The sequence below is a fragment of the Moschus berezovskii genome, chromosome 4, assembly GCF_049115385.1.
Source record: "Moschus berezovskii isolate FMDL1 chromosome 4, NW_MosBer_1.0, whole genome shotgun sequence".
Classification (NCBI taxonomy): Eukaryota; Metazoa; Chordata; class Mammalia; order Artiodactyla; family Moschidae; genus Moschus; species Moschus berezovskii.
Window position 1 is genome coordinate 90,528,348 of NC_142463.1, and position 24,899 is coordinate 90,553,246.

General features: G+C 44.3%; 1 long non-coding RNA gene across 1 annotated transcript; it reads left to right on the plus strand.

Annotated features, from left to right (window-relative positions):
• Positions 1 to 8: 8 nt before the first annotated feature.
• Positions 9 to 24,878, plus strand: LOC148778084 (uncharacterized). The gene is made up of 5 exons (XR_016037253.1): positions 9 to 554; positions 3,351 to 3,456; positions 11,559 to 11,891; positions 23,058 to 23,247; positions 24,542 to 24,878. It is a non-coding gene; the product is annotated as an uncharacterized LOC148778084 (long non-coding RNA).
• The last annotated feature ends 21 nt before the right edge of the window (positions 24,879 to 24,899 follow it).

The window sequence follows — 24,899 nt, forward strand, 5'->3', positions numbered from 1 at the left end:
TCCGGACTCCGGCCCAACCCCCGGCGCACCTGGGCGGGCCCGCTCTTCCCCGCGCCCCGGGCGGGGCGGCGTGCGGTGACAGAGGGCACCCGACGCGCGTCCCGGCGGGGCGGCACCACCTCGCTCTCGCCCTCCGTGGGGCGCCCCGGAAAGTTTGCCCGCGTCTCCGCGAAGTCTCCCTCTACCTTCGCGGCAAGCGCCGGGAGTGCCGGCTCCGTGAGCGTCGGAGCGCCTTCCAGGTGGCTCGGGCACGTACCCGACAAGGGGTTTTCAGCGCCTGCACACCTCTCCAACCCCTTCACCTCTACCGCCTGCAAGGGCTTTAGCCTCCGTCCAGTTCCAGATCTCTCGCTGTGTGCGTCCTCCGCGGGGCTCGTATCCCTGCGTTGCACTTTTCCCGATTCCACTTCTCCAAGTAAAGGACCGGAGCCTGTGGGCTCCTGAGGGGGTGCTGGAAAGAGACTTAGGGCCTGGACCCTGCCCTCCATCCCGCCTGTTCAGTCAAAGGAGGGAAACCCCCACCCTGCCACGCAGAGACGTGAAAGTCAAGAATAGTAAGCTCTTTGTAAACTCTTCTGTGGTGTAAATTTAAGGGATGGTGATAATAAAATGATGCTACTGATGCTGGGAGGGATTAGGGGCAGGAGGAGACTGGGACGACAGAGAATGAGATGGCTGGATGGCATCACCAGCTCGGTGGACATGAGTTTGAGTGAACTCCGGGAGTTGGTGATGGACAGGGAGGCCTGGCGTGCTGTGATTCATGGGGTTGCAAAGAGTCGGACACGACTGAGCGACTGAGCTGAACTGAACTGAACTGAGTGATGATGACAGCGGCAGCTAGCTACACTCCCCTTCTAACCCCACTTCCGAATACAGCCTTTCAACTCCTCCTCTGTGCCGCTCAGCTTTATGAGCTTCCATTCACACCCAGAAAAGGGTGTAGAAAGCCCCCTGATGCTGGGAAAGACGGAAGGCAGGAGAAGGGGATGACAGAGGACAAGATGGTTGGAGAGTATCCCGGACTCAATGGACGTGAGTTTGAGCAAGCTCCAGGAGATGGTGAAGGACAGGGAAGCCTGGCATGCTGCAGTCCATGGGGTCACAAGGAATTGGACACGACTGAGTGACTGAGCAACAACGTACACACCCAGATTTCAAGCTTCTGCTGTCAGAAGTAAAAATTTGCATTTAATAAACTCCACTTGCTCCCAGAGGGGTCTGCCCTGGTTCCCCTCTGCTTCCCAGGATCTTTAGGGAAAAGATAGAGAAGTACAGAGTCCATCTGAAATTTCTCCATTCACAGAGGTTTTAGCCTCATTTTAAGGTATTGGGGAGGGGGAGGACACTGTGCAAGAAATATGTCTGGGATCTATAGCAATGACCCCCAGACCCACAGCCCCTGTCCTTTCCATGCATGGCCTCCAGGTGACTCTTCTGTCACAGACCGTGGGTGAGCAAGAGTGAGCCCTGGTATTAAACTGTCTAGCCTTAACCCAGAGGTTCTAAAAGTTGCCTCTTCTCTGGGCCTATGCAATTTTGTACTTAATTACATAGCCCGTTTCTGTTCCCTATTCTCTGTGAATTCCCATACACAAGGACACAAGTCTTCATCAAGTACCTTCTCTTGGCTGCATTTATGTCTTAGGCCTCTCTGTGTAAGCACAGAAATTGTTCATGATAAACTTGTCCAATTGGTTGAACATAACTGTGCCTCAATTTTCCCAATCTATGTTATGGTGGTCTTATCCAAACTACTCCCTTCCTTTAAAAACAGATGAAGAAATTTGTGTGTAAGTACACCATAAACTTATATACAAGAATGGTCATGTCGAATCTTTTTTGAAATAGCCTTGAACTAGAAATAACATCACACATCCATAAATAGTGACACGGATGAATCACAACATACTCTTGCAGTGGGGTACTATACAGCAGTAAGGATGAATAAACCACTACTGCATGCAATAGCATGGCTGCGTCACGCAAATACAATGTTGAGCAAAACAGTCAGACACAATAGAAGACATATTTTAAGTTTCCAATTATGTAAAGCGAAAAACAAGGAAAACTAATATATGGAATGAGAAGTCAGGATGATGCTACGTTAGGGAGGAAGGAGGAAGTAGGAAGTAATAATTGAGAACATCATAGGGCTTCTGCGGTGCTAACAATGTCTTACTTCTTAACCTGGTGGCAGATGCATAGGTGTGCTCACTATGTGGTCATTCTTCTTTGCAGTATATACTTACATGTACTTCTTTGTGTGTATGTGAAACCAAAAAGTTGTTTTTTAAAAGTATACATTAGGATGTTTGGATGATATAATGGAGGCCTAAGCAAGTTGGGAGAAGGCAATGGCAAGCCACTCCAGTACTATTGCCTAGAAAATCCCATGGATGGAGGAGCCTGGTAAGCTGCAGTCCGTGGGGTCGCTAAGGGTTGGACATGACTGAGTGACTTCACTTTCCCTTTTCACTTTCACACGTTGGAGAAGGAAATGGCAACCCACTCCAGTGTTCTTGCCTGGAGAATCCCAGGGATGGGGGAGCCTGATGGGCTTCCGTCTATGGGGTTTCACAGAGTCGGACACGACTGAAGTGACTTAGCAGCAGCAGCAGCAAGCAAGTTGAGAATACTCTTGAGAGTCCCTTGATCTGCAAGAAGATCAAATCAGTTAATCCTAAAGGTAAACAACCCTGAATATTCATTGGAAGGACTGATGCTGAAGCTGAAGCTCCAATACTTTGGCCACTTGATGTGAAGAGTCAACTCGTTGGAAAAGACCCTGATGCCAGGAAAGATTAAAGGCAGAAGGAGAAGGGCATGGCAGAGGATGAGATGGTTAGCTAGCATCACTGACTCAATGGACATGAATTTGTGCAAACTTCGGGAGATGGAGGAGGACAGAGGAGCCTGGCATGCTGCAGTCCATGAGGTCACAAAGAGTTGCACACAACTTACCAACTGAACAATAACAAAGCAAATTGAGAATTAATTGAGAAATTATTGGGATGTAAGGAAGTGGAGTTAGAGGGAGATTTGGGTTTAAAGTGGGTTAAGGTGGGGAAGATGAGAGCATGTTTACAGGAATAGGGGCCAGAACCAGGGATTGGCAGGGAGAGGTAGAGTACAAGGAAGTGGTAGGTGGAACAAGGTCTGAGAGGGTTGAGAAGATGGAAGGGGCTTTGGCAGAAGACTGGCTTTAAATGGGAAAAGAGCTTTATTTGTGGGAAATGGTCATAGATGTTGATTAATTTGTAGATGAGGAAGTGAAAAGTTAAAGGATAAAAAAAAGAGGGCTCAGTTTCAACCAGAAAAACTTCCGCCCCCCACCCTCATTCTTATAGTTGCCGCCTCCCACTCTATCCCGCTGCCTGTTGTCCCAGAGACTCCCTGTGGAGTGGAAGAAAATGCACCAGCCTTTTCTTGAAGGTCTTGAAAGGAAGCCAACAGGTAAGTGTTATTCAGGAAGGCAGCATGGCTTGGGTGCAGAAGACCCACAGCAGAGTGACTTGGGTGCATGGACTTAGCCCCAGGCTGCTGCTTACCTGCAGTCTTGGGTTAGGCTTTTTCTATACCTCCCTCACACTGGAAAAGGCCCTGATGCTGGGAAAGATTGAAGGCAGGAAGAGAAGGGGAAAACAGGATGAGATGACTGGATGGCATCACCGATTCAATGGACACGAGTTTGAGTGAACTCCGGGAGTTGGCGATGGACAGGGAAGTCTGGCATACTGCCGTCATGGGGTCGCAAAGAGTCAGACATGACTGAGCGACTGAACTGAACTGATACCTCAGTCTCCTAAAACAACAGAATCACTTAGCAGGGTGCTTGTGAAAACTAGAAAGAATTGATATGTAATCCAAATATCGAAACTTCACATATCCCTTTAATGTACATGTAGTCTCAACTCTGTCTCCTTTAATTGCAGAAGTACCATCTATGACCAGGCTCCTGTTTCCAGGGATTTCTGGGAAACTGTTAAGAAATATTTACACATTCTGAAAATGAATTCTGGTAGTTGCTTGTCATCAGAATCTGCAATAGGGAAGCAAACTGTTACTTTCTCTTTCCTCAGTTATGCGTGTTTGTCTCAAGACAACTACTGATCCCCCTGTGTCGTTTTGCCCAATTTGGACGTTGGCCCTATCTCCTGTTCAGTATGGTGATAACTGAGATCAGGAAATAAGATTTGTTAGGATTTTGCTAAAGGTTTTGTGATAAGAAAAGGGTATTTTTGCGAAACAGAGAATTTAAAAACTAAGTATCACTGCTCTTGGGGTTTGCAGAGGGGTCTTGTCCTGGCACTTCTCTGCCTGCTCCTAGGTCTGCCCCCATGTTGCAGGGACCAGCAGACCTGACTACAGTGGAAATGCCCCGAACACAGAACTGCCTCTGTGTTCACATTCAGTGGGGGACCCCTGCCCCAAAGGACAGGATGTGATCCTATCTTTTGGCACAAAGCATCAGAACAAAACCACAGCAAAATACATCTTCAAAAAATGGATTCTTCAGTACAGAACAGCAATGTCCATCAGTTCAGTTCAGTTCAGTCGTGTCCGACTCTTTGAGACCCCATGAATCACAGCACGCCAGGCCTCCCTGTCCATCACCACCTCCCGGAGTTCACTCAAAAAACTCATGTCCACCGAGTCAGTGATGCCATCCAGCCATCTCATACTCTGTCGTCTCCGTCTCCTCCCACCCTCAATTCTTCCTAGCATCAGACTCTTTTCCAGTGAGTCAACTCGACGCATGAGGTGGCCAAAGTATTGGAGTTTCAGCTTTAGCATCAGTCCTTCCAATGAACACCCAGGATTGATCTCCTTTAGAATGGATTGGTTGGATCTCCTTGCAGTCCAAGGGACTCTCAAGAGTCTTCTCCAGCACCACAGTTCAAAAGCATCAATTCTTCGGCACTCAGCTTTCTTCACAGTCCAACTCTCACATCCATACATGACCACGGGAAAAACCATAACCTTGACTAGACGGACCTTGGTTGGCAAAGTAATGTCTCTGCTTTTTAATATGCTATCTAGCTTGGTCATAACTTTCCTTCCAAGGAGTAAGCGTCTTTTAATTTCCTGGCTGCAATCAGCATCTGCAGTGATTTTGGAGCCCAAAAACACTGCAATGTCCATGCTGCTAAGTCACTTCAGTCGTGTCCAACTCTGTGTGACCCCACAGACAGAAGCCCACCAGGCTCCCCCTTCCCTGGGATTCTCCAGGCAAGAACTCTGGAGTGGGTTGCCATTTCCTTCTCCAGTGTGTGAAAGTGGAAAGTGAAAAGTGAAAGTGAAGTCGCTCAGTCGTGTCCGACCCTTAGCGACCCCACGGACTGCAGCCTACCAGGCTCCTCCATCCATGGGATTTTCTAGGCACGAGTACTGGAGTGGCTTGCCATAGTCCTGTACAATTTCTCTTCATAACCTGAGATGAACAGAAGCTCAACTCTTTCTCTGTTCTTCAAGTCTTGGCTTCTGATCTCCTGCAAAAATTGACTTGAACAACGACCCATACATCTGCTAGGAATAATCAACAATAGCCAGAGTTAGCAAAAGACCTCTGAATATTGGAAACAAAGACTACCTTTTAGAGATCCTGAAGTCAAAGTTCTCAAATCTCTCTCCTGGACTACAGTCCCTGCTCTATTTGGATAGGTTTGATCAAACCTGATGCCTTCTCTCTGTTTAAATCAGACCTTCCTGTTATAACATCAGATCACCCTCTTTCCTTTGTTTTCTTAAAAACACTTAACAATTTATAGATATACATGTATTTTTGAGATTAGTTGTTCAACCATGCTCTCCCTTTCTAGAGTCATCCCCAGGAGGCATAGATCATGTCTCTTTGGCTCATCCTGGTGTCGCCAGTGCCTAGCACAGTGTTGGGCACACATTAGGTAATCAGTAGACGTTTCTTGATTGAATAAATGAGTGAATGACAAGGTGGGTTCAGTTCAGTTCAGTTCAGTTGCTCAGTCGTGTCCGACTCTTTGCGACCCCATGAGTCACAGCACGCCAGGCCTCCCTGTCCATCGGTAGTCTGCCCAAAGTGCCTGCCTCTAAGGAGACATAAAGTTTATTGGAAAATTTTTGGTCTTCCAAGTTCTTTCAGGGCTAACACTTAGATTATTTAACTCCCAGTCTCTCTTTCTCTCTCTCTTTCTTTTTTTTTCTGAAAGAGTCTTTGATCAGAGGTATATCAGATCAATGAGATCTGATCACGGCAGTCCCAGTCTCCTTTCTTGAGAATGATTTATAGCAGGCAGGTGACTCAGTTCTGGCCCAGTGAAAGGTAAGGAGGTCTATCCTAGGCAAGGGGAAATCTGCTGGGAATGGAAGCCAGGTACAGCTGGGCTGGCAGGAACCTGGAGTTGCCTCAGACCTGCACTTCTTTTTACCTGTCTGTGGTAACAATTCGTCTTACAGATTAAGGCAGTGAGCTTTCTAAGTATATATTACATGGCATCCAACACAATTACACACACAGGTAATATACAAAACAACACAAGTTTCACAAAACAAAACCCGTCCTACTACATGCAATGTACTTCCACTTTTTTCTTCCATTCTATTATTGCATAAAAAATATGCTTATTTAAGGCACCCTAAAATGATGTCATCACTCCCCAAATGTGTATAATCTGCGGTTCAAAGCATTTTGGGGAGGGAGGTTCAAACGGGAGGGGATATATGTAAACCTATGGCTGATTCATATTGAGGTTTGACAGCTGCTGCTGCTGCTAAGTCACTTCAGTTGTGTCCGACTCTGTGTGACCCCGTAGACGGAAGCCCACCAGGCTCCCCTGTCCCTGGGATTCTCCAGGCAAGAACACCGAAGCGGGCTGCCATTTCCTTCTCCAATGTGTGAAAGTGAAAGTGAAGTCACTCAGTCATGTCCGACCCTTAGCGACCCCACGGACTGCAGCCTACCAGGCTCCTCCATCCATGGGATTTTCTAGGCAAGAGTACTGGAGTGGCTTCCCATTGACAAAATTCTGTAAAGTAACTATCCTTCATTTAAAAAATAAATAAATTTATTAAAAAAAACATTTTGGGGTTTTCTGGTACTTTTAACTTCAGACTGTGGATCCAGATACCTGGGTTGGTATCCCACCTCTGCCAATTCCTAGCTTTGTTACCCTGGACAAGTTTCTTTGTGACTCAGTTTTCTCATATTTGATGAGGATAAGACCGACCTACCTCACAAGGCTGTTTTAAGTATTAAATGAGTTAATATACTCAAAACACATGGAAAGGGAAGAAATTGGGAGGTCTGAACAGAAGACTGACATAGTCTCACAAAGATAAATAAGCCATGGACCCTGTCCTCACGAAGTTTGCATTCTTGTGGGAAAGATACTATAACAGGGAGATGCTGAGATTAAGAGAAATACAGAACAGTCCAAAAACATGAAGGAGAAACATGTATTCCAGCTGTGGAATGAAATCTAATCTCCAGGAGATAGGATATACAATGAATTGTGAAAATTCTACTTACTTAAAAATTAATAGACTAATTTTAGAGCAATTTTAGGTTTATAGAAACACTGAATGGAAAGTATGGAGAATTCCTATACAGATCTTTCACTCCCACCCTCAAATCCAGTTTTCCCTATTATTAGTATCTTGCATCAATGTACTCCATTGGTTACAACTGATGAGTCAATATTGATACACTATTATTAACTAAATTCTATAGTTTATATTAGGATTCACTCTTGGTCTTGTAAATTCTGCGGGTTTTGACAAATGTGTAATGATGTGTCTCCATCATTATAATAACATATGGAATAGTTTCACTGCCTTAAAATCCCCTATGTTCCAACCTATTCTTGCCTCACTCCCTCCCTGTAATCCCTGGCAACCAGTGGTTCCTTTACTGCTTCCATAGTTTTGCCTTTTTCAGAATGTGATAGAATTGGAATCATGTAGCATGTACACCGGGAGAAGGCAATGGCACCCCACTCCGGTGCTCTTGCCTGGAGGGTCCCATGGATGGAGGAGCCTGGTAGGCTACAATCCATGGGGTCTCTGGGAGTCAGACACGACTGAGCAACTTCACTTTCACTTTTCACTTTCATGCATTGGAGAAGGAAATGGCAACCCACTCCAGTGTTCTTGCCTGGAGAATCCCAGGGACGGGGGAGGCTGGTGGGCTGCCATCTATGGGGTCACACAGAGTCGGACATGACTGAAGTGACTTAGCAGCAGCAGCATGTACATCGTCAGATTGGCTTCTTTCACTTAACAGTATCTACTTACTTTTAAAAAATCTCTCTGAATGCAAAATACATTCCAAAGAAAAAGAACAAAACAGTAAGAATTTGACAGTGCCTTTCAACACAATTCAGGGCTCTGAGCGACCAATAGGCATAACCAATGTCCTTGACAAGCATCTGCTTAATAAATATTTATTGAACAAATATGAATTAATCTCCAGTGCTATGGCTACAACATTAGCACACGGTTAGAACATATTTGTTGAGTTGAACTATAGTCCTAAACTTTTATTTTAACTTAGGAGTTTTCCAATTCTCCCTGGCTATTCACTTGACAGGAACAGATAGTTCTCATGGTTTGAGCTCTTTATATATTCCAGAAACTATGCTAAGCATCTTACAAATATTATTTCAAATCAGCATTACCAATAGTCCTTTCAGCTAGGCGTTACAATATCTGCATTATAGATGAAGAAACAAGTTCAGAGATGTTGAGAAACCTGCCCAAGGTCACACAGCTAGGTAGAGCAAAGCTTTCATTCACTCTGAGATGGGAACATTGCCTCCAGGTTCTTGAGGCATTGCGGGTGAGTCCACCAGCAGTTTCTGCGGAGTCTTCTATGGAACTGACAAGTAAGTGGTCTGGTCCTCAAAGCCTTCCCTGATGTCCTCCGATAGATATCCTGTATGATTCAGGCCAGTCTGCTTGAATGCCCTACCTTCCACATGAAGGAATTCCTCAAAGTCTATGTGGGTTTTGTTGTTGCTTTTCTCTATATGGGACAGAGGCTTACCGTAATCAGTGTCCCAGCAACTAAAATTCCTCAGAGATATAAGTGATCCCCTAGAGTTAAAGTAGACAGTTCTACTGAAATGGTAGGAAAAAAACTCCACCATTCACCATTGTAGAGGTAAAGAAGGTGCTCTGAAGATCATGTATGTCTCTGTAATTCCTCAAAGATCCTTAGACATTTCTACATTAAAAAAATTTTAATGACCAGTTGTCCAACGCTTCAGACTTCTGGCAGGGAAGATATATTAATCCAACAAGCGAATCTTCTAAACATGTAAATGAGTCTTGCAAATCAGACAGATCCACCTGCTAAATTTGGCAAGCAGGTAGAACAAAACCAGAGCCGCATGCGTGTGTGCTCAGTCATGTCTGACTCTTTGTGACCCCATGGACCCCCACCAGGCTCCTCTGCCCATGGGATTTTTCAGGCAAGAATACTAGAATGGGTTGCCATTTCCTTCTCCAGGGGATCTTCCTGACCCAGGGATCAAACTCGAGTCTCCTGTGTCTCCTGCATTGCAGGAGGATTCTTTACTGCTGAGCCCCTGGGGAAGCCCAACCAGAGCAGCACCATGAAGATAAATCACTTTACCTGAATGAACACAATTTACCAAAAGTACTGACCCCACAGTTACCTGTTTATTGTCTCCTTGTTTATTTGTACATTTTCGTAGAACTGCATATTTTTCTTATCCAACCTAGGAAAATAAAAAACCCTCAGTCTCATGACTGTAGTAACTGACATTTCAGAATCAGAGTTTGGTCTGAGACTCTGGATGACTAAACAAACTTACATAATAAGTTTAATAATAATAATTCTAAGTTCATTCTAGATGAGCCACAAATGAATAAACTGAACTATTCTTATGAAGTCTTCTCAATCCGATAGCTTTTCTTACAACATAGTACATCTTCTATCACCTTTTTGCTATTTTGGACAGTAATCTTTTATAACACTTTTACTGAGATGTTTTCATCTCAGTAAATTTTCTTTTGGGCACACTATGTGGCATGTACAATCTTAGTTCCATGAGAGGGGTGGAATCTGGGCCCCCTGTAGTGGAAACACAGTCTTAACCACTGGACCACCAGAGAAGTCCTTTCATTTCAGTACCTTTTAATTCACTGATTTTAACTTCTCTTCTCCTTGTCAAAATTGCAATAAAATACCTGTATTGCCTGCAGTAAAATCTCTTTCTCTATCTCATTTGTGTCATTCACCATATTCTGGCCATTCATTGACAGAAAGAACCCAGGCTTGTAGAACGTCCAGTCAGAAGGAACAGGTTCAGAGGCGTTGCTATGGCCCAAGCAGTCCTCTCAAGGGCCGCCACCTCTGCAGGTACAGTCTCAGCAGTAGGAAAATCCCTGCCAGTCTGCAGCCTCCCAGTCTGTGCACGTGTGTGAGTGCAGCCTTGTCATCACACAGCCAGTTAGTGGCTTTCAGGAGCCCTTGTCTTTAGCCCAGTGAAGGGGTCTGATAGATAACTGTCTTCAATTTTTTCCCTTTTTCCCTCAATGAGCAGATAGCACAGAAAGCAGTGAGCACTCAGCACAGCCCTAGAAGAGAGATCAATAAGTACTTATTCGCTGACTGATTAAGGACATTGACCTCCAGTTGTCCACGTCCACCCTGACATCAGAGCCCCCAACACACACCCACGAGTCTCTTCTTCTCCCCTCACCCCAGCCCGGCTCAGAAAGGAGCTGTGCTGAACAACCTTGACCATGGCCAATGTGTCGGGGAAGCGAAGGAAACGATGAAAGACTCTGAAAGACAAGTAAGTGAGAAAAGGCAGCAGGCCACAAGGGGCAGGGAGAAGAGAAAGGAGGTCGGGTAGAGAGGCGGGGGCAGGACTGGCATCTCCCTCACAATCGAGGCTGCCCACTTGGGCCTCCCAGACTGCTTTCCTGTCCTACCCTTGGGCTCCTGCAGACAATATGAGTTTGCCTTATGCCTTGGTCATATTTAAAGAGATGGATACACAAAGATGTGTGTATGTACACATACACAGGCTCACACAGGTGCCTCATGGCTATTTAGCTATACATACTATACTTTGGCCACCTCATGGGAAGAGTTGACTCACTGGAAAAGACTCTGATGCTGGGAGGGATTGGGGGCAGGAGGAGAAGGGGACGACAGAGAATGAGATGGTTGGATGGCATCACCGACTCTATGGACATGAGTTTGAGTGAACTCCGGGAGTTGGTGATGGACAGGGAGGCCTGGCGTGCTGTGATTCATGGGGTCGCAAAGAGTCGGACACGACTGAGCGACTGAACTGAACTGAACCAAACCAAACTAACACGTGTCCCCAAAACTGCACTCTGCTGAATGGAGCCACACAGACCCAGTGCCCTCAGGGAGCTGGCACTCTTGGGATGACATACAGACTCAAGGATAGGGACCTGCTTCCGTCCCAGTGGATGCCTATATCAGACTCTTCTAAGAGTTGAACAAAGTTGCAGCCTACGTCCTCATTTCTCCCCTTCTCTCCTCACTTTACATCTCACTCTAACAATTCGTCATGCAGCTGTCATTTCCTGAGCGTCTCCTGCGTCCCTGGCAAGCTGCTGGGTGTTGTGGATTGAACCCCACAAACCTGAACCTGGCTTCGAGGAGACACCCTCTCAAGTGTTCAGAGGAGTTCCCACCGATGTAAACTGCAGGCTTCTTGCGAGGACCAAGGGGAATTTTAGTTATAAACGTGCTTTGAGTAACTGGACTCTCCAAGCTGAGATTATTGCCATATACAGAGTTTATGAGTGTCCTTGTAGCCGAGAGGAAGCAGAAGTTAACAGTACTCAGCACCATCATGGACCACATGAAGACTGTGAGGTCTGAGCAGCAATCAAGTTTCGAGTAGGTGAGAAACCGTGAGCAGAGTCCCATGGTGAATGCTCTTTTTATTGTTGTTGCTTCCCCCCCCCCCCCCCCCCCCCCGCTTTTGTAATATACAAAGGAAACCAAATACAAATTGTTACTGATTCTATAGGGGCCCAAAGTCCCCTGCTCATCAGGAAATGGAAAGTATCGGTTGCCCGAACAACAGAGTCCTGGTTGCAAGAGACCTGTGTGTGTCGGGAGGGGGTGGGGGGAGGTTAGGAGGGGGGATGGTTGTTTACCAGCTTGTTCTGGGGAAGTAGGTGGAACCCTCACCCACAGCACTAACCAGAGGAAACTGTTCCCCAAGGTCATTATGCGCTTCCTGCCAGAGCACCTGACATTTTAGTTCACGACTGAGGTGCGCCTTCACCTCAAAATCTTTCCATAGATGGAGATGGGAGGGTTTGTGAATGACCAACCAACCGCCTCCCAGCTCAGACTCGAACTCTTTCTTTCGTGCTGACTGGGGAAGGCTGGAGGTAAAAGGAGCACCAGGCTTTTGGATTCCTGGCTCTGCCATTTGAAAGCTGTGTTGAGGAGAGGGCGTAAAGCCCACTGGCTAGGAAGGTTATATAACTGTCTCCCATTTATTTTAATGTTCCCCCTTTCCTAACCAGTTCCCAGGTTCCCTCTATCTCTTTTCCTGTTCAACCAGCCAGAACTCAAAATGTTTCTTATTTTATTTCACAAAGAAGTTTTGTTTCTTTTGTTTCATGTTTTGCCCTCTAAACCAGATTCTGAGACCTAACTTTGTAAAATTGAGTGACTCTGCAAGTATTTTGCTAGTAACAATAAAATTCTTCTCCAGAAGGAATTCTGCCTCCAGTTTTAATATAAAGTCCATCCCCCCCCCATGGCTACTGTATTGGTTCTTCACACTACACTTCCCCACCTCCCCCATTCCTCAAGGTAAACTAAAATGAATGAGAGGGCCAACCTATCCTGCCATCTCTACAGACTCTGCCCTGAGGATCATGTATAGCTTTGAAACTCTCTGAAGATCTTTAGACATCTCTACATTTAGAAATTTAAAATGACAATTCTTCAATGCTTCAAACATCTGTCGGGGAAGATATATTCATCCAAGTCCCCAGAGCATTGCTCCCATCACAGGTCATTTTTTTTTTAAACAAACTGAAACCAATCATGCCAACCCTTCTCCCCTCCATCTCCCTCCTCTGTCTTTCAGTCAACTTGTTTATGAAGTCTTCCAAAATCACTGCCTTCATGCCAGCATCACAGCAGTACATGTTTATTATGTACACCTGCCGAACACTGGGCAGGGTTTGTAACCAAACTGCAAAAAGCAATCTATGATAGAAATTGTCTATCACCAACCTAACACTCTTCCTACAGCTTGCCTCTTCTACTCTGCTAAAAAACCTCCATGTGTTTAGCTATCAGAAGTCTTCTGAATTTGGGGAGAGAAGATGTCTTACTCAGACCATAAGGACTGAATTGCAATTTTCCTAGACCACACGTAGCAATCTATTCTCCTAAGTTTGGCTATTTGACCCAATGAGATATTAGGGGAAGTTTTCTGGATGAGGGTTCCAAGAAAGTTTTTGCTTTCGTGGCTTAAAAGGGACAAATTCAACTGCCAGAGCCTCCTTTGCCCTTTTGCCATTGCTTCTTTCCTGAAATACCAACATCATGCCTGGAAGTACAGCAGCTATCTTGGGACCATGAGACACAAGGAAAAGGACAAAGATACGGTCTGTTAAGTATGGTTTAAGGGAAAGACAGCAAAAGGCTGGGATACTAATGGTAACCTTGAGTAGTTGAACATCCTTGGTCTGACCAGTTATGTGAAACAAATAAGCCTCTATTTGTTTAAGTACTTAGGTTTCCTGCCATATATATCTTACTGACGTATAGTTCTTGCTCTCCAGAAGAAGTTAATGGCTCAGTGTATATTATACACCTTGATATCAATCTTGATTCCAAATTCAGTGCATGAAAAAAATGCCATCAGTGATGGACATGGATTTGGGTGGACTCTGGGAGTTGGTGATGGACAGGGAGGCCTGGCGTGCTGCGGTTCATGGGGTCGCAAAGAGTCGGACACGACTGAGTGACTGAAGTGAACAGAACTGATTGCTCCTGCTGCTACTAACCTGGTTTAAACCATCATTCTCTCTCACTCAGAATAATGTAGCATTCCCCTGACAGACCACCTGCATCTACCCTTTTGCCTCTAGTCTATTCTCAACACAGCAACCAAAATGATCCTATAAATGTAAATTAGATGGTATCACTCTTCTCATCAAAACTATCCAATGGTGTCCACATTACTCAGTGTAGAAGTCAATGTCCTTAGAATGACTTACAGGGCACCTGTCTGATTTCATTCCTGGTTTTAGACAGTTTCTGTTACATCACCTTCAAATTTACTTTTTCTTTTAATTTTACTTTAATTTGAAACATAATTGATTTACAAATTGGTGTCAATCTCTGCTGTACAGTAAAGTGTCAAGTTTACTTTCTTCTTTAGGATCTAATCTACTTTTATGCCCATCCAGTGAATTCATCATTTTGAATATTTTATTTTTTAGCTCTTGAGGTTCCATTTTTTTTATGGTTTCTATTTCTCTCTTCATTATTTCAACTTGTATACAAACACAGTGTGAAAGATAGGAGTTTCAGTGTTTTCTGGGGACTTACTGAGGACTGTAACCATAGAGACAGTCTCTCAGAGAGCTCTGAGGGCCTGCTTGTGAGAAGAAGGGGGAGACGGCATACATGTGATTGTGAAGAAGGGGGTACATTCAATCACGCATGCTGCTAGTCACAAGGCAGGGATATCTTAGCTAATGATTTTAGTGCTTTCTAAGTATGGGAAGATGCAATAAATTGGGTTCATAAAATCATCTCCTGAAAATATCTGTCTGAAGGCCTGTTCTGCCAATTTTCCCAGAGCACAAAGTGCCTCATTCCTGTTTTCTGCCCTAAACTCCTTTCAGGGCATGTTGAAGGTCAGTGACTTTAGCAGCTAATGACTCAATCATTGTAAGGCCAGATGGTGAGTAGCGTTCTTTAGTTGCCAGTTATATTTCTGTTTTCCTTTAAGTCCCTGGACATGCTAATTATAGCTGCTTTAAGGACTTTGCGTGTCAATCTCCATTTTCTATGTCTATATACATATAACCTTCTCATCCTGGTTGTTAGTCATATTTCCTGTATTTTGGCATATCTAGTAATTTTTTTATTGGATGCTGAACACGGGAAGTGTTACATCATTGAATGTGTAGATTTTGTTGGCAGGCAGTCAATTTACTGGCAGATTGGCTTCAGGGTTTTGAAGCTTGTGTTCAAGCTTTGTTAGAGGAGGTCTCCAGCTGTCTTTGGGCCAGCATGTCCTTTACCAAGGATTGAACCTTCTGAGGTCCCGATTTAATTTACCAACTCTCAACCAAGACTTTCTGCTCTAGCCAGTCTTACTTATTTAATGTCTCCCAGCCCTGTGCAAGCTCTAGTGGTTGTTTAGTTTTCAGCTCTCTAGTGGTGTTTTTGTTTTTGTTTTTTCCCCTCTGTGATACATCTTCACCCATTCTTCTGAAGTTTAACACTTTGTGCGTACACTTCGCATTCAGTAAGGATCCAGAGGAAACACGGATTTCTGAAGCTCTTTTTCCGTATTGCTCCCTAGTCTCTGGGACTCTATTGCACAATTTCTGTATCTCCCAGCCTCTTCCAACTCCAATCTTTGTCCTCTCAGCTCAGGTAGACCATGATTCTCCTAATAGGTTACCCTTCCTTGTGCTGCAGTCAGGAAATGGTCCCAAGGCAGAAATCCAGGGGAGCAGCTGGGCTCACCTCACTTGTTTTCCTTCTCTCTAATTTCACAGTTCTGCACTGCATGCCACCTACTGTTCGCCTGCATTTAAATATGTGAACTAATGCTTTCACATTTTGATCTAGTTCTCTAGTTTACGGCATGAGGTTTATGCAGTCATAACTGGAAGTGGTCACAAACCCTTTTTAAATGTACAGTGCATTTCAGCCTCTGTACTAGTTACCAGGATATGGAGCTGAGTGTAAATACATTGGCACGTGGTGGAGGAACTGAAACTCAGAGTGGGGAAATAATTTACCTAAGATAAAGCTGTTGCTGGTAACAGAAGGCGTGTCCAGGTGTTTTTCCTTCTCAGGCTGTTCTTTATGTTCAGCCATATCATTCTTTTCCCCCAACTTAGTGCCTCTGAGCACTTTTCCCCACTTGGTGCCTGTCTTCTAATGCTGGGAATAACGACTTTCCTTCAGCCAGCTCCCTTCCAACGCTTCCCCAACCCTGCTTTCAGACTATCTGGGAAAGGTCTTTCAGGTCCACATGTAACAGATCGTATATTTATTTATTTTGATTTGAAACAAGAAATCTGTTCTCCAAAAAGTTTTGGAGGCCAGAAGTCCAAAATCAAGATATTGGCTGGGTCACACTTCCTCCAGAGCCCCTAAAGAAGGACCCTTCCTTGTCTCCTCCAGCTCTGGCAGCCCCAGGTAATCCCTAACTTGGGGCAGTGTGACTTTAATCTCTGCTTCTGTCTTCATATGGTCATCTTCCCCCTGTGTCTGTGTCTAAGTCATAACAGACCATTTGGAAGCACTGAGACTCACTCCATCAGCAGCCAGTGGGATGAACTTGGTGAGTCTCCCCACTTGGACATCTGCTTCAGGTCTATCCCAAAGGCCCTTCATGCCAACATGCAACAAAATGAGCCCGTGGCTAGGAAACTATGCTGAGAACAGTAACACATTAGCAAACGGCATTCATCAAAAAGTAGGTAGAGTAATAAATACCTGCCTCTGTGTGTCAGGCCTGGAGGGCTGAGAGTCACAAATAAAAGACCTCTTTTCTCCAGGAGCATGAGTTTGAGGGACTTGTGTTTGGAAGCACATCTTGCTGCTGGTGTTTCAGGGCCTGCTTCAGGTATAGATGTCTCCCTTTCCCAAGGTCATGCCCTTACCAGGGTAGCCCCTATTTGGGGACTAATTTAGGTGGGAGGAGAAAGGCCCAGGCATTTTAGTCTGAAGGAGGACAACTCAGTTGGACACCACTTGTTCTAGAGCTCCTGGCCAGGTTGGCCAAAAAGCTTTGTCAGGCCTGCATCATGAGGCAGCTTCTCCCTCTGCCCCGTCCTGCCCCTTCCCTTCCTTTCACAGGTGATGACTCCTGATAAATGACTTGTGCTGCGATTCCACACCTGTTACTGGAGAACCTAACCTGTGTCATAGGGAACCACAGCTGGACTTGGGCAGCTACGTGGATTCCAGGTTCCCTGCAGCCAGGGTTTCAAGGTCAGGCAGTGGGTGGGTGGTGACCTCACAGGAAGGTCACCCTACTACACAGGTTCTGTCTCCCCATGGCTCTCTACTTCCCTTCACCAGTGTGACAGAAAATGGAAATAAACATCCAGAAGGTGTTGAAAAATAACATTTATTGAGTGTTCATTCTCGTCCAGGTACTATACTAAATGCGTCACGTGTATGATCAAATTTAATCCCTCAGACAATTCCACAGGGGAGGTCATCTTATTATCCCTATTGTATAAAGAACTTTGGTCTTCTCTGACCTGCATCTGCAAGAATTGGAGCAGGTCCATGGGCAATGATGTATGCTTGTCTCAGGCCCCTCAAGGAATCTGACCCCAGCTTCTATGGCATGAACCCCTCACAACAGCTTGCTTTTCATCTCTGGCTGGTGCTTACATCCTTCTTTTCTGCCTTCCTCCCTCAACTTTCAATTCTGCAGATCTAGCGGCCCCTGCATGGGGCCCACTAACAAATCAGAGTCGCTTTCAGTGCTCAACCCCCACCCTCAAAAATAGGAAGGCAAGACGCACTCAGCCCACATCCTGTATTTGAGCCAAGTTCCCACCAGTGGTTCAACCTAGGCAAGCCTTTATGCAACATCTTTCAGCTTCCCACCAGCTTAGCAACCACCAGCTTGGGGTCTCAAGAGTTCACTTGCTCATTCATCTGTTTAACAATGATGCACTACTGATAATGGGCCTACTGTGGACAGCAGCCAATGGGAAGAACACAGATGAATGGCTTATTCATTTATTCTTACCCCTGTTTATTTAATAAAGACTTAACTGAGATCTTATTCTGTTTGAAGCAAAGCCTTGAAGTTATGGAGGAGGAGGGAGAGAAACAGGATTTCAAACTGAAGTATAGTTAATTTGCCATGTTGTGTTAATTTCTGCTATTCAGCAAAGTGATTCAGTTATACATATGTATGCATGAGCATGTGTGTCTACTCAGTCATGTCTGACTCTTTGCCACCCCATGGACTATAGTTGCCAGGCTCCTCTGTCCATGAAATTCTCCAGGCAAGAATACTGGAGTGGGTTGCCATATTCTGCTCTAGGGGATATTCCTGTCCCAGGGATCAAACCCACGTCTCTTGTGTCTACTGCATTGGCAGGTGGATTCTTTACCATGAAGCCATCAGGGAAGCCCCTATACATACGTATATGTTCTTTTTTATATTCCTTTTTTAAAAAATATTTATTTATTTACTTTTCGATGTAGTGGGTCTTTTTTGCTGCTTGCAGGCTTTCTCTAGTTGCAGCGAGCAGGATCTACTCTCTTGTTGTGGAGCACAGGCTCTAGGTGACCAGACTTCAGTGGTTGCAGCATGTGGGCTCAGTAGTTGCAGCTCCTGGACTCAAGAGCACTGGCTCAGTAGTTGTGGCACATGGGCTTAGCTGCTTCTCGGCATATGAGATCTTCCTGGAGCAGGGATCAAACCTGTACCCCTGGCTTTGCAAAGTGGATTCTTAACCACTGGACCACCAGGGAAGTCCTTATACTCTTTTTCATTATGACTTATCACAGGATATTGAATATAATTCCCTGTGCTACACAGTAGGACCTTGTTTTACACACACACACACACACACATCCATTCTATATATAGTAGTTTGCATCTGCTAACCCCAACCTCCCACTCCATCCCTCCCCCTTCCCCCTGGGCAACCACAGAGCTATTTTCTATGTCTGAGAGTCTGTTTCTGTAAGAAACAGTCTTGACCTTACACTCCACTTAGTGGAAAGAAGAAGGGCTGTTATTGTTATTGTTTAGTCACTAAGTCATGTCTGACTCTTGGTTACCCCATGGATTATAGCCCACCACATTTCTCTGTTCATGGGATTTTCCAGGCAAGAATACTGGAGTGCGTTGCCATTTCCTTCTCCAGGGAGAAGGGCTAGAGTACATTATCAAACTACTTTACCATTGTCCTGTCTCATACACAAAGTCCAGAGGACATTTTCAGTTCAGGTTTAACAGCAAAAGGGGTTCTCAGACAGATGGGTACTTCTTTTGAGGGGTATGGGTCTTTCTGTTTAGGTCCTCTGGGTGTGTCACAGGCCAGTTCTTTTCACCAGGGAGGAAATACCTCTTTCTGAACCTGCTCTCACTCCTCCCCGTCATGGGCACTTGGCCTCATTTAGCCTCCATGCCCTGTAGTGGGGCCTCTCTCAGCACATCCCATGTGTCCCCAGGCTGACATGTGCTGAAAGAGCCTGTGTCTTCCTCTGCCTTGAGACACATTAACAAAAGCCCCCTTCTGTTGCATCAAGCCTAGGCCTGAATCGGGTCCCAGATAGCAAAGTGGGAAGGTGCCAAGCCTCAGGAATGTGTGCAAGTTGGGGCAAACAAGAAAAACCCACTTGCCATGTTTAAAACAGAACTTCTCTTCATCCTTTTCCCCTGACTTTCCCTGGTGTTCTACCTGTTTCCCCACCCCCCTTTTTTGGTTTGTACCTATTTCCACAGTGAATGGTGTCATAGACTCACTCCTATTTCCCTATTCCCTTCCCTATTAATCCTCCCAACTTTTCAGACATTCTTTATCCCAGGAAGAAACTGAGGGCGTTGGGGAGAGTGACCAGGAGTTGAGCCTCCCACAAACAACCACCAGAGGGCGCGACTCCCCCTGGGCTCCTGCTTCCCCGGGCACTCTCCCAGTCGAGGCTGGTGCTGGTTCAGTCCCAGGGCAGGGGCTTGGACCCAGAATTCTACCCGAACCGGGATTAGTGCCTCACTTTCCTTACTGACTCATAAAAAGTCGTCCTTCATGTGTATTTCCTCTTCTGGCAGAACTGGCTTCTGAGTTTCCTCCTCAAGCAAATCCCTAAAAAGTGTATTTCTGACCAAACCTTGACTTAGTAAATATATTTTTTCCACCTTTAGGAATTTGGGTCTTTCCTGGGGCTTGAAGCAGAGCTGAATTTTGCCTTCCTCAGTTCAGTTCAGCCGCTCAGTTGTGTCCGACTCTTTGCGACTCATGGACTGCAGCATGCCTGGCTTCCCTGTCCATCACCAACTCCAGGAGCTTACTCAAACTCATGTCCATCCAGCTGGTGATGCCATCCAACCATTTCATCCTTTGTCGTCCCCTTCTCCTCCCTCCTTCAATCTTTCCCAGCATCAGGGTCTTTTCCAAGGGGTCTTTGTATTATGTGGCCAAAGTATTGTAGTTTCAGCCAAAGTATTGGAGCTTAGTTTTGCCTTTCTGCTGCTGCTAAATCGCTTCAGTCGTGTCCGACTCTGTGCGACCCCATAGACAGCAGCCCACCAGGCTCCTCTGTCCCTGGGATTCTCCAGGCAAGAACTCAGTTCAGTTCAGTTCAGTTCAGTCACTCAGTCATGTCCAACTCTTTGCGATCCCATGAATCACAGCACGCCAGGCCTCCCTGTCCATCACCAACTCCCGGATTTCACTCAAACTCATGTCCATCGAGTCGCTGATTCCATCCAGCCATCTCATTCTCTGTCGTCCCCTTCTCCTCCTGCCCCCAATCCCTCCCAGCATCAGAGTCTTTTCCAGTGAGCCAACTCTTTGCATGAGGTGGCCAGAGCATTGGAGTTTCAGCTTTAGCATCAGTCCTTCCAATGAACACCCAGGACTGATCTCCTTTAGGATGGACTGGTTGGATCTCCTTGCAGTACAAGGGACTCTCAAGAGTCTTCTCCAACACCACAGTTCAAAAGCACCAATTCTTCAGCGATCAGCTTTCTTCGCAGTCCAACTCTCACATCCATACATGACCACGGGAAAAACCATAGCCTTGACTAGATGGACCTTTGTTGGCAAAGTAATGTCTCTGCTTTTTAATATGCTATCTAGGTTGGTCATAACTTTCCTTCCAAGGAATAAGTGTCTTTTAATTTCGTGGCTGCAATCAGCATCCACAGTGATTTTGGAGCCCAAAAAAATAAAGTCTGACACTGTTTCCACTGTTTCCCCATCTATTTCCCATGAAGTGATGGGACCAGATGCCATGATCTTAGTTTTCTGAATGTTGAGCTTTAGAGGGAATATAATCAGAGTAGCATTTTGAAGAGTAATATAGAAGTTGTAAATGCACATTTTCTTGGTACAAACTCATGTCATTGAAGTATTTACTGTAGTTGTGAAATTTAGAAACTAAAATATCCGTCAGTGGGGAATTGTAGCTGTTGAAAAGGGCATATAAGTGGATATATCCTGACTGGTGATTGTGAGGGTGCTTTATAGTAAATGGTTGAGTGCATGTGCGTGTGTGTGGAGAGAGAGAGAGGAGAGTTGGGTATGATACGCACTGAACAGTCACAGTGGTTTCTTTAGAGGATGATGAGCTACTTTAATTTTTGTTTGGTATACTTTCTTACATATTGAATGCTTGCATATACTTTAGGGTTTTGTTGCAGTGTACATTTGCTACAATTACCTCTTTTTTCCCCGCAGATTTTCAGTTCTGAGTGAAAAGAACAATTTGTTTACGCATTTGTCTCCACCACTAAGAACATAAGTTATTGGAAAGCTGGAACCATATTATATTAATATTTATGAAGTAGATGACATAAATTAAACATTCCGTTCATCTATTTTGAATTGGTTTTCTTTTACACAATTTAAAAGTTGCTGTTCTATTTAGCATTTCTTCCTTACCTACAGACTATAATTCCTAAGACCACCAGCGAATGCCTGGAACAGTGTATAGCACTAAACCCTATATATACTATGCTTTTTTTTTTTTTCTATATGGACATACCTATTGTAAAGTTTAGTTTATAAGTTAGGCACTGTAGGCTAGTATCCTAATTGCCTGTGTCTCTACTCTTTCACTTTGGGGCTATTATTAACTAAAACAAGGGTTATGTGAACACAAGTGCTGCAATACTTAGACAGATGTGCTATCCAAGAAGGCTCCTAAGTGACTAAACGAGTGCAGTGGATAGAGCATGGACACTCTGAATAGAGTAATGATTCACACACCAGGTGTGCTGGAGAGGGGTGGACCAAGATTTTATCATGCTGCTCAGAACAGCTCTCAATTTTAAACTTATAAGTTGTTCATTTCTGAGATTTTCCATTTAATATTTTCAGAACCTGGTTGACCACAAGTAACTGAAACCTTGGAAAATGAAACCAAGGAAAGCAAAATCATGGAAGAGAAGTGACCACTATACTTCATTTCCTGTAACACTGGTATTTTACTTAGATGTAGAATTGATTCTTGAATAATGTGGAAGTTAGGGATGGCAGCCCTCTGCATAGCCAAAAATCCACGTAAAACCTTACAGTCGGCCCATGGTTTCACATCTGCGAATTCAACCACAGATTGTATGGCACTGTAGTATGTGTTTATTTTTAAAAATCCACATATAAGTGGATGCATACAGTTCAAACCTGTGTTGTTCAGGGGTCAACTATATTTATGAGTTTGTCTCCATAAGTACAAGTTCCTTGAGGCAGATCACATGCATCCCTTACAAAGCCTCTAGCAATTCATTGCAAAGTATTGACTTTGCATAAAGTTTGCTGAACTTGTTGGATGCTAAATAATTGCAAACCTTACTCACTGCTCAGACCTCATTTTTTCCACTCATATTCTTCTTTTCCACAGTAGAACTTTGAGTCTAGAGCATATTAATGCCTGTTGTGACAGCATGAATCTAGTAAGGAAATGTCTGTAATATAAGCTTTTTGAACAATGTAACAATGGAGCAGAAGTCCGTCTATAGTGGGATTTCTGTGAATAAAATCCACAACTTGAATCTGGAAAAAGACTGTTTAAGAAGAAAGTCTGCAAACAACTGCCATGACCTTGATAGAGAAAAGCAAAATATGATTGACTAAGTTTCTTTTTTTAGTTTGTGCTCTGTGCTAAGCTGCTTTAGTGATGTTCGACTCTGTGGGACCCTATGAACTGTGGCCCACCAGGCTCCTCTGTCCATGGGATTCTCCAGGCAAGAACACTGGAGTGGGTTCCATGCCCTCCTCCAGGGGATCTTCTCAACCCAGGGATCAAACCCACATCTCTTACATCTCCTGCATTGGCAGGTGGGTTCTTTACCATTAGTGCCACCTGGGAAGCCCTTCTTCAGTCTTGGGGACAAATTTGTTATTTCCCAGGATTAAGATAAAGGGAGAAAAAAAAAGATACATCTCTTCTTCTACCAACATATTAATAATAAAGCATAGTGGCAGGAAAGAGGAGATAAATCCTGAATTACTTTGTTTAACATACTGTCTGTGGACCCGGCCATCTAATTAAAAAACTGAGATGAACACGAGCAAAGAAATACAAGCCAGCATATAATTCACAGCTACACTCATGAAATACTAAGGTTAACTTTTCTCGAAAGGCAAGAAATTCCTGCTACAGGATGGGAAGACCTCCATTCAAACCAAATAAATTATTAGTCAAATAAATTAGATTAAATGATGAGATCTTGTGAGAATATAAAAAATAGCCAAATTGATGTTAAGAGGTTAAGGGTTTAATTTCAGGTTCTGTCTTTAATTAGATGTAGAATCTTGGACCTGTAATTAAACATTTATAGGCTATGATTTTCTCTTCTTCAAAATGAGGAAATTAAAACTGATAAGTTGTTTTCAAAAAATTTTGTTGTTGTTTTGAATAATCCAGCACACTGTCTTAAAATGTAAATTTAGAGAAGCTGCAAGTATACAAACATAAAAATGAAACTGTTCTGACTGAAGCTGGCATGAGTGCCTGTCTGTTCGCACAGGCTGCCTTTGAGGGAATCCAAGGAATTCCAGACTCCACGAAGCTCAGTGTCAAATTTGCTGGACAGCATAATCCTTGGAGTCACCTCCATTTCTGACTGACTACAATTCAAGGACCCTAATAAAATTAATTGCTCAAAGTAAAACATTCAGGTACTATGTTGGGTGTAGATTTCAACCTAGGAAACACGGACGCACCAACATCCAACGATGACATAGTTTTTTTTCACACCCTGGTTTCTCTGTGACAGAAAATCTTTCATAAATACTAGAAAATTTCTATAAGATCTTGACAGGAATCAAGTAAAGGCATGAAGTAGGTAGTTAAATAGTTAATCCCACTAGGAGATTGTAAGTAGAAAAATATAGGAGACCCCTGTAAGTTAATGATTACTCAAGAAAACAAGTTTGCTTAACCACAAAACCAAGCAAACTTGCTTAGCAATAAAACTATGCAGCAGAAGCACAAGACCCCAAACAATAAAACAATAGTGGCATGAGCCTCACATCCTGCCCAGTGAGCTCCATAAGTTAATGATCCCTAGGATATGCTCTCTACACACATTAAAAAACAATAATTTGTGAACCTAACTTGACCTTTCAGGAAGAAGAAAACTCCCCTGCTTAACATGGAAAAGGAGCTGAAGATGAAAGCATGACGTCTACTCAAGAAAGTCAAAGAAGTTCTTCTTCCACTCCCCACTTTTCCTTTGATTATAAAACTTTAGCCCATTAAGGTTCTCAGGGCACAGTATCCATTTGTAAGCCTAACAAGCATCCTATCCTAATGCTGTTGTTCAGTTGCCCAGTCGTATCCAACTCTTTGAGACCCCAGGGACTGCAGTATGACAGGCCTCTCTGTCCCTCACCATCTCCCAGTTTGCCCAAGTTCATGTTAATTGCATTGGTGATGCCCTCCGCCATTCTAATAAATCATCTACCTATCACTTTGGCTCACACTC